Here is a 6,476-nt window from a genome sequence, read left to right on the forward strand (position 1 = left end):
CTCTTCATCCCATTCGAGGTCTCCACCATGGCACCACTCCCGCAGCCCCAGGCATAGATCGCCAGCATCCTGCCATCGCGAATCTGCCTGTTGAAGCCATTTGCAGAGCAGCTGCTACAGATGATATTCCTGCTCCTCCACACCGGGATCACAGTCTCATGTTTGGCACCACTCCTGACGCCGTCACTCGTCCCTGGTAGCTGTAGATCATATGCCAGCCTGGCCTTCCTTCAAAGTCGTCAGGCAGGGCAGTCTGCTGCTGGGTCCCTGGCCAGCTCCCTGGTACCAATGGGCCCCATGGGCCCCAACACAGCCCCTGGTGGTTGCTTTCTCAGTGGCTGGGCCTCGAAAAGACCATCAACCTTCCTTTCTCAGCCTCCAAAAAAGGGTCAGCTGAGTGCTCATCCCCAGTCCTGCACCTAGAAGGAGACCAAGTGGTGGGACCTGCGGCACGGGTGGGGACACAGAGCACCCCCCCATCCTCATCCTCATCCTCCCCCGATGAGGCAATCATGGCTCCTCTGCCTCCCATCCCATAGTAGGACGTGAAAACCCATCAAGAACTGTTGAAAAGCATGGCATCAAGCCTCAACCTACAAGCTGAGGAGGTGGAGGAATCCTTGGACTCCCTCTTCAATGTCCTCTTGGCTTCAGCACCAGCCATGGTGGCTCTCCCACTCCATGAAGGGGTGGCAAAGATCTTGAATGCCCTATGGCAAACCCCAGCTTCCTTGCCCCCCATCTCTAAGAGGGCAGAACGAAAGTATTTTGTGCCTGCCAAGGGGCACGAATATCTGTATACCCACCCAGCCACCAACTCTCTAGTGGTCGAGGCTGTCAACCATAGGGAATGTCAAGGTCAACCCCCTCCTACTCCTAAGAATAAGGACTCAAGGAGACTAGATTTATTCGGTAGAAAGATTTATTCATCCTCAAGCTTCCAACTGAAGGCAAACCACCAAGCCCTGCTGGGCATATATGACTTCAGTTTGTGGGGCTCGATGCCCAAATTTGCGGACTCCCTCCAGGAGCATGGTAAGAAGGAGTTTAAGGCTCTGGTTGAGGAGGGCATGGCTACCATCAGGGCGGCCCTTCAGGCAGCCTCGTCCGCTGTGGATACGGCTGCAAGGTCTATAGCCTCCACGGTATCCATGAGGAGAGTGTTGTGGCTCCTGCTGTCTGGGTTGTGCAGCGAGGCACAGAACTCAGTCCTTGCAGGACCTTCCATTGGATGGCAAGGCCCTGTTTGTGGAACAAACAGACGTGAAGTTACACGGTCTTAAGGATTCCCGCACAACATTAAAGACCCTCAGTCTTTATGTCCCAGCCCTGGCCAGGACCAAATTGAAACCGCAGCTGGCTCACAGTCAGGGCACCTACTCCAGATATCAGCCCCCTTATAAAAAATCAAGGGACTATAAAAAGCACCCAACATGGCAATCCCGGCCTGCTCCTCAGCCTGGGCCTTCTAAGGGAACGTCCAGGGATGACTTACCAGTTTGTACCAGGGATCCACCCGACCTTCCCTTCTCCAGCTGCCTATGCACTTTCCTCCTGGAGTGGTCACTGCTGACCTCAGATTGATGGGTCCTCAACACCGTCTCCCGGGGCTATACCCTCCAGTTTCTTTATACCCCCCTCACCCACCCTTCCTCCCCGTCCCTCTTCAGGGACTCCTTCCACAAGAGCTTACTCGAGCAGGAGATGAGATGGCTCCTTTGCTTAGGAGCGGTGGAGGTAGTGCCGTCAGAGTTCAGATACAATGGGTACTATTCCTGCTATTTCCTTATCCTGAAGGCCAAAGGAGGGCACAGGCCCATCCTGGACCTGCGAGGCCTGAACCAGTACATGGTAAAGCTCAGGTTTTGCATGGTCTCTCTGGCCTCCATCATCCCCTCCCTGGATCCAGGAGACTGGTACGCCGCCCTCGATCTACAGGACACATACTTCCCCATTCCTATATTCGAGGGCCACAGGCATTTCCTCTGCTTCACAGTAGGACAGGAGCACTACCAGTTCACTGTCCTCCCATTTGGCCTATCAACGGCTCCCAAAGTCTTCACAAAGTGTATGTCTGTGGTGGCGACCTACCTCAGGCATCGGGGTTGGGGGGCAGATCTTTCCCTACCTTGACGAATGGCTGGTCAAGGGCAGCTCCAGCTGTTTCACAGGGCAGGGAGGGAGGGGGGCAGAGGGTGAACACAGCGCGCTGGGGGAAGAGGTGGGGCTGGGATTTGGGGAAGGGATCCAATGGGGCAGGGAGGGGGCAGAGTTGGGGCAGGGACTTTGGGGAAGGGGTTGGAATGGGGGCAGGGCCAGGGGCGGGGAAAGGGTGGAGTCGGGGCAAGGGTGGTGGGCGTGAGCACCCACCAGCACCGGAGAAAGTTGGCGCCTATGCCCAAGTGGACCTTTTGTGACCTGATAGAACTGCTGGTGTCCCCGTTTCTGCTCCAGGGGAGGGTTGGGCATTGGCACGATCTCTGACACCTTCCTTCTGTCCTGGTCAGGTCAGTTTTTCTATGCCTTTCCCCCAATTCCACTGATCGGCAAGGTCTTGGAAAAGATAAAGATGGACAGAGCCCATGTCCTTCTGATCAACCCGGCATGGCCTAGGCAAGTATGGGACTCCCATGACCTTGGCAGTCACCCCGCCGTGGATGTTGCCAACCCGCCTGGACCTGCTCTCCCAGGACCAAGGTCACCTCCTCCACCCCAACCTAGCAGCCCTCCACCTCACAGCATGGCTGCTAAATGGTTAGACTGGGCGGAGAGGACTTGCTCAGAAGGCGTTCAGTGCATTCTTCTGGAGAGCAGGAGGCCCTCCACGCGTCAGGGCTACCTGGCAAAATGGTCTTGGTTTTCCTGATGGCCGCTGATCAGGGTGTCTTGCCAGTGGCTGCTCTGATCCAGCTTATACTAGACTACCTCCTTCATCTTAGAGCCCAGGGCCTAGCACCATCATCTGTCAAGGTGCACCTGGCAGCCATATCGGCCTTCCACCAGCCAGTGCAGGGCCACATGATATTCTCATGCCGTGATGGGTCGATTCCTTAAGGGCTTGGATCGCCTCTTTCCATATGTTAGACCCCCAGTGGGACCTGAACTTGGTGCTGGCCAGGCTAACTGGACCTCTGTTTGAGCCACTTGCTACATGCTCCTAGTCACACACCTCATGGAGAGTAGGCTTTCTGGTGGTGATCATGTCTGCTAGAAGGGTTTCGGAACTCCGGTCCCTGACCTCCGAACCCCAGTACACAGTGTTCCATAAGGAGAAGGTCCAGCTCTGCCAACACCCTTCGTTCCTCCCTAAGGTGGTCTCTGCCTATCATATGGGTCAGGACATTTTCCTGCTGGTGCTCTGTCCCAAACCACACGCATCCAGTGAGGACCACCGCCTCCACATGCTAGATGTGAGACAGGCTCTGGCTTTTTACCTGGAATATACAAAGCCGTTCATGAAGTCTTCGCAACTGTTCATCACCTCGGCCGAACACATGAAAGGTCGGCCAATCTCCTCTCAGCGGCTCTCCAACCGGATCATTTCATGTATCCGTATTTGTTATGACCTGGCGGCAGTTCCCCCGCAGTTGATTGTGAGGGCACACTCAACTAGGCTGCAAGCCTCGTCGGCTGCCTTTCTGGTCCATGTCCCTATTCAGGACATCTGTAGGGTTGCCACATGGTTGTCAGTCCACACGTTCACCTCACATTATGCGATTATCTTCCAAACCAGGGAGGACTCTGGGTTCGGCAGGGCAGTGCTCTGCTCTGAGTGTCTGTGAACTCCTACCCACCGCCAAGAGATATAGCTTGGAATCACCTATTGTGGAATGCACATGAGCAAATACTCGAAGAAGAAAAGACAGTAGTTACCTTTTCTGTAACTGGTGTTCTTCGAAATGTGTTGCTCATGTCTATTCCACATCCCGCTCTCCTTCCCCTCTGTCAGAGTTATCTGACTCAATGCCAGCTCATGCCAACACCAGGGCTGGGACACCAGTCCAGGCTAGCTCATGAAGGATTCTCTGGCAGAGTTTCCCCTTATTTCAGCTCTGGGGTGGGGCACTGACCTACCATCAGACTCCCCAGCAAGAGAAGTCTCCCCTTTTCCTTAAATGCCTTCTGATAGGTTTGGCTTCTCTTCATTTTATGCCTTCTCTTCCTCATGCCTGCATGCTTAACTTTTTTCCTACTACCTGCTGTAGCATGAGTTGTGGTACTGCAGTGTACTTCATGGCTCGTCACATTATCTGCCACCCTTGTTCTCTGACCTAGCTACGAAACAGTGTGATCACTGGAGAGACTCCCATGCCCCCTCCCCCTTACCCTCCACTGAGCCAGAGGCTTGGAGTTGTCCAACAGGAGCCACCCAACCCTGGCATGTGAGCTCTCTGGGCTGTACAGAACCTAACACATTGAGCCCTGCGCTGGTTCCTAGATCTCCTTGAGGCATTACCACAATATAAATGGTTACAGGGTGGGGAGGGAGGATATAGTAAGGGATGGGAGAGCCAAGTAATGGGGGGGGGGAAGACATGAGGGAGTGACAGCAAGGGCTAGAATGAGAGCAAGTCTACACTACAGCAGCAAAGCATCATTTCATAGACACTTCCGACAGCAACGGAAGAGGATATTCTGTTGATTGATAATCCACCTTCCCTGTGTGGAATAATTCTTCAGTCAAATAATTTTCTGTTTACCTCGCCTTGTCTACACTGGGGGTTAGCTTGGCTTACTTCTAGCATCTGTGTGTGTATGGGAAGGGGGAATTAGCTTAGCTTACCTCTAGCATGTGTGTGTGTGTGTGAGCAGGAGTGGTGCCAGGGTTTTTGGCGCCCTAGGCACAGGGCCGGCTCTAGCCATTTTGCCGGCCCAAGCACGGCGGCACACTGCGGGGGGCGCTTTGCCGCTCGCCGGTCCCGCAGCTCCGGTGGACCTCCTGCAGGCGTTCCTGCAGAGGGTCCGCTGGTCCCGCGGCTCTGGTGGACCTGCAGCAGGCATGCCTGCGGATGCTCCACCGGAGCCACGGGACCAGTGGACCCTGCCTAAATGGAAGCTCTGGCCCTGTGTGTGTGTGAGAGAGTGAGAGAGAGAATTTCTCTCACCCCTGAGTGGAGGTAGCTAAGATGATGTAAATGTTAAGTGATGCCCAGGGCTAAGGCCAAGTGGGAATAGCAGTGAGGGTTAAGGGTAAATAAGTTGGGGGATGAGAGGAGAATAAAGACTGAGCAGGAGAATGGGATAAAGGAGGGAGAGGACTACAAACTGAGCATGGAAGGGGGTTGAGTGTTGGCAGTTTGAGGCAAACTGCTGAGAAGCAAGAACCATTCCCTGCTGGAATACATTCTGGGGTGGACAATAATCTGTGTATGATCAAGAGCTCTGAGCAGTTCATGGGAGAAAGGAGGCATCTGTATATGTTGCAGTTGCATAATGTCTATGAGGCACTTGACACCCCAGCTGTTAATCCTATACTACTTAGATATGGTCTGACTTGGCTATTGGCCATGTCTGGCAAAACAATCCCTTGGATTCCCAACATGGGCAGGCTGGGTACGCTTTCTTCCTAGGTTGGTGAGGACTCTGTGGGGTGGGGGAAGGGTACGTGGAGGGGGGACTTATTTTATTTGTTAAACTGGTATAAGCCTTGGATTTCTCCTGGAGCTTCTCTGACCCCCATTAATTTCAACTAGCACAAACTCTTCAATTTCAGAGCCCAGGATCCGGGAAAGACGGAGAGAAAGCCATAGGCCAGATCACAACTGTCTGACTCCGCTAGTGCCTGGAGTAGGGAAAGGGGAGCTGGGATACCTCTTCTAACTAATAGACCGCACAGCATGGAGTCTTCTGTGTCCAATTTTCAAGAGCTTAGTATCCAACACAACGCTTACTTAGGGGACTAAATGGGAGTTGAGCAGTCTTGAAAATGTGGCCCTGCTTGCTAGTGCTGAGCCCCTTCCCAATTCTCTAGCTTGAGCTCTGTGCCGCCCTGTCCCCAGCTGTAAGAGGGGGATAATACCACAAAGGTGAGTTGTGAGTCTTACTTCAATATTAGCAGCAAAGAATCCTGTGGCATGCATCTGAGGAAGTGGGTATTCACCCATGAAAGCTCATGCTCCAAAACGTCTGTTAGTCTATAAGGTGCCACAGGATTCTTTGCTGCTTTTACAGATCCAGACTAACACGGCTACCCCTCTGATACTTACTTCAATATTGAAACTCCTACCTCTCTCCTCCACCGATGTCACAGGTGTGTTGCCTGGTAGGCTGAAAGACGGGGGTTATTTATTTGTATCCCCAAAGTTCCTAAGAGGGCTAGTCTTGGAGTGAGACTCCCATCTGCTAGATGCTGTAAAGAGCCAGAGGGAACAGAGAGTGCCCCAATGACAGCACTTAATTTGTAATGAAAGAGGTGCCAGGGCTCAAGCAATTTTTTGACATTCATAACTGAGGTGGCTGGGGCTCAGCCTGGCAAG

This window comes from Gopherus evgoodei, chromosome 9 (genome assembly GCF_007399415.2).
Source record: "Gopherus evgoodei ecotype Sinaloan lineage chromosome 9, rGopEvg1_v1.p, whole genome shotgun sequence".
Taxonomy (NCBI): domain Eukaryota; kingdom Metazoa; phylum Chordata; order Testudines; family Testudinidae; genus Gopherus; species Gopherus evgoodei.